The sequence below is a fragment of the Otolemur garnettii genome, unplaced genomic scaffold, assembly GCF_000181295.1.
Source record: "Otolemur garnettii isolate 467f Iridium unplaced genomic scaffold, OtoGar3 scaffold00023, whole genome shotgun sequence".
NCBI lineage: Eukaryota > Metazoa > Chordata > Mammalia > Primates > Galagidae > Otolemur > Otolemur garnettii.
This window is the reverse complement of record NW_003852418.1, coordinates 9633206-9647979: the sequence shown is the minus strand read 5'-3', so window position 1 is coordinate 9647979 and position 14774 is coordinate 9633206. Positions and strand designations below refer to the sequence as shown.

Sequence of the window (14774 nt, the reverse complement as noted above, 5' to 3'; positions counted from 1 at the left end):
AGGCACTCTACAGAGGGTGATAAATGAAACTCAGTCTCAAAAAAGAAAAAAAAAATCCCTCTGGGTTAGTGATTATGCCTCTACAAACTCTAACCAGATGCTCCCCTCCTCCAGCCTCAGTTTCCCCACTTTTAAAGTGGGAATGGTCCTAGCTGCCCTGACACCTGATGGCTAATCTATAAACCAGGAGGAGCTGCCGGGGCCGGGGCCGGGGCCAGAGCCATTAATAAAGCTAATTCGGCTGACAGGAAGAGTTTAAAAGAAAAAAAAAAACACCGTACAAGCCGATAATTGGTGACCATCTTTTTGTCAGGGCTAATGACCTTCTGTGCCACATGGGCTGCTGGGTTCAACCCTGTCTTCTTTTTTTCTGTCATCACACAACGTTCAGCTTCAGTTTCTCGGAGGTAGGATGGGGGCACTCAGGTGCCGGTGACACCATCTGAGAGCAGAATCCTGTCCAATAGAGAATGCGAACCACACGTGTCATTTCAATTCTTTCAGTAACCACATCACGGGGGGAAGAAGTGAAAAGGAAACAGAAGAAATTAATTTCAGTCATATACCGTATGTGACCCAAGCATGAGACAGTAGCAAGGGTAAGAAGCCCCGGCCGCCCCCTTCTGCCTGCCCCCAGCTTTCCACAAGTCCCAGACTTTGACGACGTGCAACTCTCCGGCAAGATGTTTTGAAGGCAAAACAGGTTAGAGCACGTGGCCCCAGGTCTCTTGCCTGAGTCACTATAGTCCTTAAGATAAACAACCCTAGCGTTCGCCTTTTTCTCTATATAAGCTAGCATCTGGGCCAAGAGTGATGGCTCACCCGTGTAATCCCAGCACTTTGGGAGGCTAAAGGGGGAGGATTGAGCCCAGGAGTCTGAGACCAGCCTGGGCAACATAACACCACCTGTCTCCACAAAATAAATAAATAAATAAATAAATAAATAAATAAAATTAATTTTCCAATATTTCATTACACAATTTTTTTAATAAACACACAGTACAGTTAAAAGAATTATACCATGATCACCCAAACATCCACCACCTACATTTTATAATTTTTTTCTTCTTTTTCACACGTGAGGAATTTGTTCATAGGGAGGTCACAAGTTTTGTGCCCTTCATGGCGATGACCCCCGATTCCTTCTGGGCATGTCATAAACAGAGGAGCCATTCTTCAGGTCCCTTGCTCTGAGTACACCCCTAAAAAACAATTCTTTTTAAATAGCTGGGTGTAGCGGCCTGCCCGTGAAGGCATAGCTGCTCGGGAGTGAGAATTGAGCCAAGAGGTTCAAGGGAGTTGTGATGTTGCCACTATGCTCTAGCCAGGGTGACAGAACAAGACCCTGTCTCCTAAAAGAAAAGATAACAACTGACAGGGTTAATGTTTATATCTGTAAACAATAACCAGATGTACTCCTGCACCCAAACTTTAATGTGACTATGCACATACCATATTGTCACCACCGGTGCACAAACTGTATATTGAAATACTATCTCAGAGCCACCTGGCAGAACCAGGCTGAAAGGCTCCTGGGCCAAAGGCCACAGTCTATAGTCTACAGTAAGACGTCTGTATAAAACTAACTTTAAAGCTTTAAAAGCTTGACTTTTCTCTTTAGTCAAACATGACATATCTGAAATATGATTTCAACATATAGCAACCACAAAAATGAAGATCTTTTATAATTTTTTCATACCAAGTCTTCAAAATTTGGTTTGCATTTTTCATAGAGAGCACCTCTCTGCGTTTATAAGAAAGACTCAATCTGTATATGTACATGTATTTTGGGGAGTGGGGGACAAAGTCTCACTTTGTCGCCCTCAGTAGAGTGCCATGGTGTCACGACTCACAGCAACCTCAAACTCTTGGGCTCAAGTGATTCTCTTGCCTCAGCCTCCCGAGTAGCTGGGACTACTGGAGCCCGCCACAATGTCTGGCTATTTTGAAAGACGGGGTCTCACTCTTGTTCAGGCTGGTCTCGAACTCCTAAGCTCCAGCAATCCACCCACCTCGGCCTCCCAGAGTGCTAGGATTACAGGTGTGAGCCACAGTGATCTATATTTAGATTTCAGAAAATACGTAGTTAAAAAAATAGATTCACACGAACAACTTACCCCAACCATATTTAAAAGTTTTCCAATTGCTGGATCACATATCTGGTTTTGATAATTTAACTAAAATGAAATAAAATTAAAAATTCTGTTTCCCAGTCACATCAGCCACATTGCAAGGGCTCAGTAGCCCCCTGTGGCAAATAACAATCGTCTTGGGCAGATACTGGGCAGTTCCAGACATCTTCCTGATCTCTTTTTAAGTTTTCCGTCCTTACCACATCCTTCTTGGTGTTCATAAAAACAGCATCTTGCATCCTTTTTGCCCTCCTAGTTATCCATTTGCCATGTTTATTTAAGTTATACGATTGCAATACCAAGTACTTTCAACAAATAGCAACTCTGTGGGCATTTCAGACAGGAGCTGATAGCCCCAAGCTGTGGACCAGTTCAGCTACCTGTTTGCAGAAGGATGGGGGCCTGGGAGAATCAGGGGAGTAGGATAAGGAAGTCGCACAGGCAAGATCAGACTCTGCATTTAAAGCTCTAAGTTCAATGCATGGCCTACAAAAATTTGTCATTGTTGTCATTTCCACTAATCCAAAATCATCCCCATCCACCAAAGCCCTGCTCTGATGGCTCCCTAACCAATATCCTAGAACCCTAGCTCCGTTCTGGTATCTAACCCTGTCCTGTGCTGCCCCTTGGCTCAGCCCCAGGGTCCTCCTGATTGGTCTGTGGTTATGGACATTTGGCAATTCCCTGGGGACTGTTAGCAGTCATGGGGAGGAGGGGTGAGGATGGCGTAAGATGGCCAATTGTATTGGAGAGAAGAATACCCCTCACTTGAAGGAGAGATTTCTCTCCATGTCCAAAGACCTGGACAAGGAGGTTATGGTCCCAGCTGCTGGTGGCAGCTACGTTGACCCAAAAGGGAAAGCAACTTGAGAATGAAACCACAACAGCAGGTGGCAGAGCAGAGAGGCTGGTGGTGTTGAACATGGCCACTGGATCAAGCCACCCCAGAGTCTACTTCCACCATGGGAGATAAATTCGCTCACTCGTGTAAGCTGGGTTCATCAGGAGTTTCAGCTAACTCATGCACAATCCCTCCCAACATGACTTCCCTGACTGCCCCCTCATACACACACACACAACCAGCAATCCCTCCTTTGTCTGAACCCTGGCACATTTCTCACTGCCCTAACCCATTGCGCCCTGTGTGCCTGTTATGTCCACGTGCAACTCCCCCACCAGCCAGGGGCCCACTGAGAACAAAATCTGGCTTATATTTTTGCTCCTGGCCCCCGCATCCTGTGCTTAGTAAGCGCTCTGCGAATTTCATTGCACAAACTAATGTATATTTTATTGCATTCGCTTTAGAAAGCTGGATAGATGTCTGGAAAGCACTGTTTTGTGTTGTGTTTTTAAGAAACTCATCACTGGGGCTTCCCATTTGGGCTCCCCCCTCCATTGCTGGAGGTTCCGTTCCCCTTCTTTCTCTAATCCACCTCTTTTATCTTTCAATAAACTCTGTCCTTTCATTTACTCGCATGGTCCGTGGTTTCATTCTTCGATCTCTGAGATCAAGGACCTAAGATCAAGGACCCAACACAGAGAAATTCCGGCTACACTGTGATACAGTTTCTGGCTTACTATTGCATGTTGGCAGAGAATAAACACCTGACCACAGGACTCCGTGTGACCTGAGCTGCTCATGGAGAGCTGAATGTACAACAGAACTCCCTCATCAAGAGAAAGCAGTATTTGAGATCAAGCTCCAGCAAGTCTGGGAAAGTTGTAGGAATACATGGCTAAGAATCCTAGGGTGCCTGCCTTTTCTTCAACCCTCAACTAAGGCTGCAATCAGCTCACGTAGGAAGAAAAACCTCCAGCTGGATTTACAAGCGATTTTCCACGATACCTACCAAGAGTGAACCATATTATAGCCCCACCCAGGAGTGGCTTGAAAGACACAGGAATAGACATCCTCCAAGGCAGAACTCAACAAGATATCTATTGGTTGATGTGCTCTGTCAGAGAGATCACCAGAAGTACAGATCCATGCTGATTCATGGGCAATGGCTAATGTTTAGCTGAATAATTGAGACTTGGGGAAAAAAGAATACAAAACGGATGACAGGAAGGTCTGGAGAAAAATTATGGTACTGGAACTCTCAGAACAGATAGTGTGAAGGTCCCATGTGAATGTTACCCCCAAATTATCCCCCTGCAGAGAGAACTCTCAGTGATCAGGTAGACAAGGTGACCCATTCTGTGAATGTCAGGTGGCCTCCTTTCCCTGGATACTCTGGTGCTTGCAAAATAGCCTTGGCAGCTGGGATGAAGACTAAGCACTGACTGTCACCAACGCAAATCTGGTTATGACCCCTGGTGAGTAGCCAAGTTGCCAATAGCAGAGGTCGTGGCTGAGCCTTTCACATGGCACCATTTCTGGGGGGATTATGCAGCCAGAGAGCATGAGGTTGACAACAGTGGGCACCTTCCTTCAAAGAAGGAGTTCTCTGAACACGTGGTCCTAAGAAAGAAAAAAAAGAAAGAAAGATACTCATCACTGAGATGTATTCTGCTGTTAGACAACACTGCTATCTTTCGATGCCAGTAAAGACAAAGCTTAAGATGTTTAATTTTGTCAGGACAAACTACATGTCTATAAAGGTCCCATCGTCTTTTTCCCAGTTAACAGTATTTGAAGACTCATCATTTCCTTCCTGAAAGTTAGCTCCCTCTTTAACATTCAAACTCCCTCAAACAGAAGTAGCACTTGCCCACAAACCCATCTGGACAGGTGGCAGCCAAGTTAAACCTCCTCCGTGGGCCTGGAGCACCCTGGGTGTTCATGAAACTGTCATTCATTCATTCTTCAAATGCAGGGGTGCCTCACCCTATCCAGAAGTAGACTGGGCCATTAGAATAAAATCCAGGCTGAGCCTTTAAAAGATCAAAGCTACAAACTGTCCTGGGCCACTTTAGAGATGGGATTTTAGGAAGAAAGAGTTTGGGTTTTAAATCAAAGGTTAGTGCTGCAGGGCCCTGGGACATTGTTTGGCATCAGAGTCACATGGCACACGCTCCTGTGGGCTTCTGATGCTCTTCATCTCTCCTCCAAGCCGGTTGTTCCCACAGCAAAAAGGACCCCTGCATCCTTCAGGAGATTAGGCCAGATCTTAGAGCCGGTCTGATCTTCTCCATCCCTTATCCTCCCACATCCAATCTGTCGACAAAACCTGTCACTTGACCTTCAAACCCCAGCCACTACGTGGTCTCCTCTCCACACAGCCCTTGCTGGACTATGACAAGTGCCTCCTCACTGGTCACCCTGCACTGACCCCTGCTCAGACAGCCATATAAAGTCCTTTATAAAATCATATAAAGTCCTCCGTGCAAAACCCTCTAGTCACATCCCATCTTGCTCAGAATATGACACAAACTTCTTTGCCATGACCTGAAAGGTCCCAAAGTATCTCAACTCTAGCTACTGTCCTTCTGGCTCCTCTGCCTGACCTTCTTAGAACACACTAGGTGAGCTCCCACCCCAGGGCCTTTGCACATGCTGCTCCCGCTATCTGGACTATTCCTCCCCCTAGATACCCATGTGGAAGATTCCTTAATTCCTTCAGGCCTCTGCTGACCAGGCACATCTCAGGGAGGACTCCCAGGCGCCCCTCCAGTCACTCTTAATTCCAACATGTGTGTGCCACATATGTGTCTGTGTGACTGTGCTTGTGATGGGTGGGGTCTGCCTACTGTCCCCCACTCCACCTGGAATGTCAGCTCCCTGAGAACTGGGCCTTGGTCTGTTTCACCCACAGCTGTGTCCCTGGTATCTGGGATGTTCCTGGCACACAACAGCTGCTCTGCAAGGAGCTGTTGAGTGAATGAACAATGTGTCGCTCCAAGAGGGCTGTTCGGAGGGGAGTTCCCAGAGATGGACAGAGCTGCCTGGCCCAGAGCGTCTGAAATCTAGGGCTGGACTCCTCGTCCCTCCAGGAAGAGCCACTAAGAGCCTAAGTTGCACTGTGTTTTCTCAATACAAAGGCTCTTTCTGCAATTCTCTGGCCATGGGGACCTTTCTGAAGCCAGAGCTACTGAACATGGCCCCACTAAACACACTTTCCTAGAAGGAACCTTAGATGGTCAGGTCTACCTGGGTCCAGCAGCTCCTCTGTTCCTCAGGGACACAGCCAGACAGTCAGAGGTAGAGCTTAGGGAATCCCAGGGCTCATCTGGTGAGGCACCTGCAGACTAGTGAGGGGACATGACTGGCCACTAAGAGTACAGGGGACAGACCTGGCCCAGGCTAGGGCACTTTCCTGATGGAAGTTTCTGGGAACCTTGGCCCCAATTTCATTCTCTCACCATTCTTACCAGTTGGCAGAGCAGGAGAGCCCCACCTAGTAAATTAAGAAACTGAGGCACGGCCAAGGTAAGTGATTCACTTCTCTTCAAAGGACTCATTACCATGGGGCCCATAGTAAGTGGCTACAGTGTGGACCCTGAGCCTGCGGCCTGGGCTGGGTCCTGGCTCAGCCACTCAGTCTTCCCATCTGCAGAGCAGGTAATGAGCATAATTGACCCACGCATTTTACGAGCATGATGAAACCCCAGCACCGCCAACCAGGAGGAGCCCGACTCTGGAGCCAGACGCTGCTTCCGCCCCAGCAGCCCCTTCACCTGCCACAGCTCCAAGGCCTGCGAGTGGGGGTGACTGAAGGCCTCAGCACGGGGGAGGGGGGTACAGGCTGATTATGGTGTTTTGTTTGCTTCTTTAGATGTCTTCTGTTTCACTTTTACAACACAACAAGCACAACAATACGACAAGTATTTGTTAAATAAAAATACATAGAATGAACATAAAGCGCTTAGGCTGTGACTGATGCCAACAGACACTGGGTGAACTCCACCTGCCCTAATTGTTATTGACCAAGACCAGAGCCGAGAGGTGTCCAACCCTCCTGCTTCCCTCCCTGTGCATCACGAGCCCCCAGGCCACATCTCTACCCAACACCCCTTCTCCTCCTCAGGGTCACCTTTGCACCCTGCACCCTCCTCCCACCGGCTGCCTCCTCCAGACACTCTCTCCCACACACGTGCACACACCACACACATGCAGGCCCTTGCACACTCTCACTCTCTCATACACACAGTCCTTGAGACCTATTGGGCCCTCCTACAACCCCCATCCCAGTCCAGATGCCAGGACTCAGCTAAGGCCTGGCCAGGGGAACTTGCTGGGACTTGCTTCACTGCTGAGATGACAAAAGGGGCTGGACAGGCCCCTCATGGTCTCCCTGCCTCACCCACTCCCAGCTCTGTGCCTCTCCCAGCAGCCATAACCAGCCCTGGACATCTGCTTAGGCCTCTCTACTTCCCCATACCCAACCTGGAGACTCTGGAAGTGTGGTCACCCCACAGTGGGGGCCAGGTACCCAAGGCAAGCTGGACTCTGATCTCCCTCAGAACCCAGGAAAAGGCAAATGCCACAGGCTGCACAGGGGCCACAGAGAGGAATGGATAGACCAGTGCAGTAGCTAAGAGGGGACAGACCCCACTCGGTATAGCCTGAGCCCCAGAAGGTCAGTGCTGAGCTGGCAGGGGCCATGGTCACACCCCATAATCATCCCTCCTCTCTGCTGAGTGCCCCGGTTGACCAGAGTCACCTGGCAGTGTCAGAAGGGACAAAGACGAGGAAGGTGTGGTCTCTGCTCTGCACTCACATTGGCTCAGCAGAGACCCTGCACTCCACTGGGACAAGCACAGCCAGACTCAGAGAGGGACAGGATGCCGTTCTCACTAGGCTCCTGGGCAGACAGTAGGTGCAACAGTCAGCAACCAACAGGAGAAGCAGGGTGGAATCCTCCGGGGGCGGGGTGGGGTGGGGAGGGCAGCAGGAAGCAATTAGACCCACTGGGAGTCAGGTGGGCTTGGGGACTCAGGGCCAGACAGAGGAGGTAGTGCTGGGGCTGGACCTCCAAGCCCAAGCCAGAGATTGAAAAGAAAGAAAGGGGGCAGGGAAATGAACAGCCTGGATGAAGCCAGAGAACATACTATGTGGGAGCGAAAGGGGAGTTCTGCTGGGCAGAGTAGACAGGGAGAAATGACAACCAGGTCCAGAGAGGGGCTGAAAAGCAGAAGGCAGAGGCCCGAGGCGTCCACTACAGTGGGAGGACTACGTCCCCTTCACTGAGTCGTCACCTGCCACCTGTCTCATGGAGCGCAGCCTGTGGCATTGAGCATTGTAGAGATCAAATTATCATTTCTAAATTATATAGATTTATTTTAAAAACAAACTTTTGAAATAAATATACACAATTAGCTATATATATAGTTATGTTAATAGCTTAGAAACCAAAGCAACATTATCAACTGCAGCTGGGGGTGAAGGCCCAGGCTGGCTCTCCTGGTTCAAAAGGGACTCAGACGTATTAGCACCAAACTGAGACTTTTCTCCTTGAGGGAAGGGAGATGGAGAGGAGCAACTTTGTAATTGAGCGTCTGAGCATCACATCAGGAGGGTCTGAGTGGTGAATGCCACTTGTCCTCAGCCCGGGGGGTGGCAGGCGCCATGCATGTCCCGCACATAGCCTGGACACCCCCCAGTGGGCTCAAACCCACTTCTAACTACCAATACCTTCTTCTCTTGCCTGAAGGCTTTTGTCCACGGCCTTAGCAGCCCACTTTACCCACACACAAGGCAGATGGGAAGTTCAGGGGAATAATTAACACCCACTTCCAGCAACCCTCAAGGAATGACTCGTAGAAGTTGGTGTATAAATACCCCGGCTCCCTCACTCCTGGGCATCTCGCTGGCTCTATCTCCCAGGCTTGCTCCTTGGGATGAACTCCCTCTGTCCTCTGTGCCAGCAGCTGGATATCACACCCTGAACTGGTCACCTCCCTTCCCTGTCTTGCTTCCTGATGTCCCACCAGAGCTTCTTGAGGTCACCTCCTGTGTAAACTACTAGCCCTCAGATTCTTGTCTTAGGGTTTGCACCTGGAACAATGCAAACTAAGGCACCAACCATCTGTGACATTTTTCCCACCCCCAGTCCCAATGTCAAATTCCAAATCTGAGAGACTCAGTTCAAAAAGACCTAGAAGACAGCTTGGCTCTTATAATGAGATGAGAAATCAGCTCAGGAGAAGCATGCGTGGTAATTTACACTGGGAGGGCAGGGTTTTTCCATGAAATATTTTCATATGGCATTGATTACTGAAATGGAAAGCAGAATGAAATCAATCAGATTTGCATTTGGAAAAACTCTGGCTGCTGCTGTGCTGCGTGGATTTGGGGCATGCCAGGGTGTGCACGGGGTGCTGGGCTGGGCACCACTGCAGTTGGCAGGGATGACAGTGGAGGAAGCTGGAAGGGGTAACCGCCCCAGGCAGATATTTAGGAAGGGCGGTCACTGGGAATTTGTACAGGATTAGGCTGGAGGGAGGAGATTGGGGAAGAGGTGATTTCTGACTTACAGTGGAGACGGATCAGCCACTCCAAAGACAGAAAGAGCAGGAGGAGCAGGTTTGGGGAGAGAGGTCAGGAGTTCAGACTTAGGGTGCTGAGCGTAGGCGGCCTTCCCAACAGCCAGGTGGAGCTATCAAGACGCCTGCTGGGAATGTGGGACCTGAACCCAGAGGACAGCCAAGAGCGATAGAGACTATCAGCCTGCAGATGTAAATGAGGGAAGGGGTAAAGATTTTAAGATGGGGGTATGTGTGTGTGTTTCTTCATTTTTAAAAAAAGTGTAATCATTTTAAAATACACATAACATAAAATTGACCACCTTAAACATCCATCTGTATGCACCTGAGCTGTTTCCACCTTTTTGCTATTGTGAATAACACTTCCATGAACAGGGGATAAAAACATCTCTCCAAGTCCCTGCTTTCCATTCTTTTAAGTATATATGCGTGTGGATATGTATATAGACATACACACACACAGAGAAGTGGAATTGCTGGCTTGTATGGTAGCTCTACTATTTTTTTTTTTTTTTTTTTTGAGACAGAGCCTCAAGTTGTCGCCCTGGGTAGACTGCTGTGGCATCACAGCTCACAGCAACCGCCAACTCCTGGGCTCAAGCGAGTCTTCTGCCTCAGCCTCCCAGGTAGCTGGGACTACAGGCGCCCGCCAGAACACCCAGCTATTTTTTGGTTGCAGCTGTCATTGTTGTTTGGCGGGCCTGGGCTGGATTTGAACCCTCCAGCTCCGGTGTATGTGGCTGGCACCCTAGCCGCTTAAACCACAGGTGCCGAGCCAGTGGCTCTACTTTTAATCTATTGAGGAACCACCATACTGTTCCCCATGGTGGCTACACCATTGGGTACGCCCGAGAACGGTGCTCAAATGTTCCAATTTCTCTGTATGCTCACCAATACTTTTTATCTTCTGATTTTTTGATAGAAGCCATCCCAAAGGGTATAAGCCAGTTGAGGTTTTTATTATTTTTTTATTGAGACAGACAGAGTCTCACTTTGTCACCCTCGGTAGAGTACTGTGACATCCCAGCTCACAGCAACCTCAAATTCTTGGGCTCAGGTAATTCTCTTGCCTCAGCCTCCCTAGTAGCGGGGACTACAGGTACCTGCCACAACGCCCGGCTATTTTTGTTGATGTTGTTTACCAGGCCCGGGCTGGGTTCAAACCCACCAGCCCCGGAGCATGTGCCTGACACCCTAACCACTGAGCTACAGGCGCCCAGCCCCGCTTGAGGTTTTTAAAATACAGATGTCAAAAAGGTAGAGAGCAAGAAAAGGACCCGGACGGGCCCAGAGCATGTCATCGTCCTTCTTACATCATAATGACCTCACAACCTTGAATCTGCTGGGAATGCTCTTGGCTGTAGATAATAATCCTGTGAAGGCATTTACTGTTTTGTTAAGAAGGAATTTACCTAACAAATACAATCAGTGCAACTTAATTCTTTGCACCCTCCATGAATCCCAAACAATTAAAAAAAAAAAGTTACTGTTATGTTAAGAAGTCCCCCCTCCCCTAGCTGGTCTGCAGTTCAGGCTCCTTTCTGTTCTGCCCTACTCAGCTGATTGGTAACACAACGTCACCTGTCCTGGCCATACATAGCGTCCCCAATGCCAGGCATATACATGCGCACACAGGGCCATAAGAAGGGGCCACAAGGCAAGCCCTCCTCCTCCCCCAGGACCCTTATAAGATGAAGAAAACTACTTCCCCCGAGTCCAGCAGATGCCTCCTCACATCTGGGTATGGGTGGCACCTGGGGGCTTGTTAAGCCAGAGATTGCCAGACCCCACCTGAAAAGTTTCTGATTCAATGAGCCTGGATGGGGGCTCAGACTATATTCCTAAAACATTCCTAGATGACACTCCTGGGGACTGCATCATGAGAGCCACCGGCTTAAGCCATCTTGAACCATGCTCTTAAGCTGGGTAAATTACCACTTAAACAAAATCCAATTTCTATCAGCAAAGGAAAAGGAAGTAGATGTTGGTAAGAATGAAGATTTTCTGCCACAAACTCTGCGGAGCTCCCTTGTATCTGTTCCACCCACTAGTCTCTGAGCCCTAGGGGACAGAGGCCATGGAAGTCACCTTTCTGGGCCCTGGGGTCTGACATAGTTCCTAGGACTTGGTAGTAACCTTAAACAGACTGGTCAAATGTCATCAAAGTTGTCCAGGGCTCCTAGCACTCTGGTCACCCCAATCAAACTACCATCCTAGAGCCCATGCGGGTCACCTCTGAGACACAAAAGTACCCCTTCCTCCCTGGTCTCAGTGACAGCGGCTTCCCACAAGCAGCTCAGGCACCTTCCTCCTCAACGTGTCTTCCCAGGAGAGACCTGGCTTCCTGTTCTAGTGGCACCAAGTATCAGAACTCAGCCCAAAGAAGCCAAGAGCAATGCCTGCTTGGGGGTCTTTGCTGCTGCCTACACCAGGCTAAGACAGACAGCCTGTGGCCTTCAGTCTCAAATAGTGTCTGTAGCTCACCAGGGTGTGGTCCTTGTAAAAGAAACAAGCCCTCGATTCACTAATTGTCTAAACAGACACCACCAATAGAGACGTCCTACAGCCCAGCTAATGATTCTTTATAAGCCTGAGCGAATCCACCAGCAAGCAGGCCGTACATGCCACATATTCTTTTACCAACAGGGGAATCATTTAGAACGTTGCTGGCATGGAATAAGATTAATAAGAGAATAGTTTATCCTCCTGTTCACACCCTCACATTTGATCTGTACGACAGTCCTGGAGGGAGGAACACGAGGGGAGATTTGGGTGCTGGTTTTACAGATGAGCATCTACTATTCGCAACCATGTTCCCAGACACGTGCTGTGAATGTTCAATAAACAGTAGCTGCTCCACTCATCAGTCACGCTCTGCAAGGTGAAAGGAGCACACTAGGACGGGCCCAGCTCACCCAGAGGCGTCTACTGGATGGCAGCCCAGCCCTATGGGCACCAGCACCTGCTGGAGCTGCCGACAGCCGGGTACAAGCACAAACAGGTGAGTCACCCTCGAGCAGCGGAGGGTGAGGACAGACCTGGGTGCCAAGCAGAGATTCCACCAAGTCACGGCAGGGGACGGATAGGAGGCACCTCGAAGGCCAGACCCACATGGCAAGGTGAGGTCTTGCTGGAAGAAAGGCAAAGAAGGGCTTCAGGGATTCTGGAACAGGCTGGCCCTGGACGCTGAGCAGGACCAAGCTGGCCCCAGCCTCTCCACAGAGTCTTCCCAGGGATTAGGGAGCTGCACCAAAGTGGCCCAGGAGGAGAACCGCTGGGTCGCCTTCACTCCTGTTTTTGCCTGGCTGTGTGTTCTTGGGGGTGGTGCTCCATCCTTCTGGGAGCAGTGGCCTCTGTGTACCTGACTCTGGGTCACGAAGGAAGTCAGGCTAGGCCCCTTTGACATACTCTGATGTCACCAACTCTGACATCAGGCAAAAGAGGTCAGACTGGGCCTCTTTGACATACTCTGATGTCACCAACTCTGACATCAGTCAAAAGGGGTCAGGCTGGGCCCCTTTGACATACTCTGATGCCCTACACCATTGGTTCTCAACCTTCCTAATGCCGTGACCCTTTAATACGGTTCCTCATGTTGTGGTGACCCCCAACCGTAAAATTATTTTCGTTGCTACTTCATAACTGTAGATTTTGCTACTGTTATGAATCATAATGTAAATATCTGATATTCAGGAGATCCCCAAAGGGGTCGCGACCCACAGGTTGATAACTGCTGCCCTACAACACCCTAGTTCCCAGCTCCCCTCCTACTCAACCTCTAGGGCAGTTAGGACGTGCAGACCAGGGAGTGGGCATGGGGTTCCCTGCTAGGTGGAAATGGAATCGTACCCCTCCCTCCTCACCTCTTCCCCCAGTACGACCACAGACAGGGCTCTATTGGCCTGGGTCTGGGCTTCCAGCAGAACAACCCTACAGCCCAGCCCCAGGCCAGCCCCTGCCTTCCTCCTACCCTCCCACAACCAAAGCTGCTTCTGTGCATGCTTATTTGCTCTGTTGGCCAGAGCTCTGTTGGCCAGGGCCTGGGCTTCCAGCAGAACAGCCCCGCAGCCCAGCCCCTGCCTCCCCCTACCCTCCCCACAACCAAAGCTGCTTCTGTGCACACTTATTTGCATGTTTTAAAATTGCCTACACCTTGATTTCAGGGTCAGCTAGGCCCTGAGCACCCTCTGGAGACACCTTACACGCCTCCCTTTCCATTTCCCAGGCCTCCCACTGAGCAGGCGTGCTCAGCTGGGACTGCAGGTTGGCATCACCTGGGGAGCTTTCTAAAACTGCCCGTGCAGTATCTTATTGGGGTGAAGAAAAGTTCTCAAACTGGATTATGGTGATGCTTGCACAGCTTGGGAAATTTAAAAATCATTCAATGGTACATGTAAAATGAGTGAATTTTATGGTATGTAAATTATACCTCAATAAACTTGTTTTTTAAAAAAAATACACACATCCGGACCCATTGTTGATCCATTAAATTAGAATCTCTGGTTTAGGACCTGGGCTGCAATTCTTGCTCTGGTGTCACTGTGAGGACATCTCTTCCGTGCGACCACGAACAGCCAAGAACTGAGTGGCTTACAACAGAAATCTACTCTCTCACAGTTCTGGAGGCCAGGAGTCCAAAATCAAGGTGTCAGCAGGGCCACCTTCCTTCCAAAGGCTCCAAGGAGGATGTCTCTGCCTCTTCCAGCTTCTGCTGTCCTTGGCTTGTGGCCAGTCACTCCAGCCTCTGCCTCCTTCTTCACCTGGGCTCTTCCCTGTGTGTCTATGTCCCCATTTCTCTTCTTAGAAGGACACAAGTCATGATTTGAGTATTATCTCAACTATCTGCATTGCAAAGACCCTATTTCCAAATAAGGGCACATTCTGAGGTTCTGAATTAGCATGAATTGAGTGGGGAGGGCACTGTTACACCCAACACAGCAAGAATGGGCTCTGAGGCAGCCTTGGTGAGGCCAGCCAACCCAGCTGGCAGGTGTGGCCTCCTCCTTCACTTCCTTAGTAACTGTGCACCCATCAGGGCCCCAGGCCACCTCCAAAAAGCAGATCTGAGGTTCATGTCCCTGCTGATACCACCACAGGGGCTGTGCAGGTGTGACATGGTAGCAATTGTGTAGATTAAGTGTCAGCTTTGCAGATACCCAGTGGACATCCTAGACATGGGAGGATGGGGATAGGAGAGCCCCACAGGTCAAGTCCTGT

The 14774-nt window shown here is 49.5% G+C and overlaps 1 non-coding gene across 1 annotated transcript; it reads right to left on the bottom strand.

The window, feature by feature from the left end:
- Positions 1–1074: 1074 nt before the first annotated feature.
- On the bottom strand, positions 1075–1203 carry LOC111724528. Its single transcript, XR_002772819.1, has one exon. It is a non-coding gene; the product is annotated as a small nucleolar RNA SNORA11 (small nucleolar RNA).
- Positions 1204–14774: the final 13571 nt, after the last annotated feature.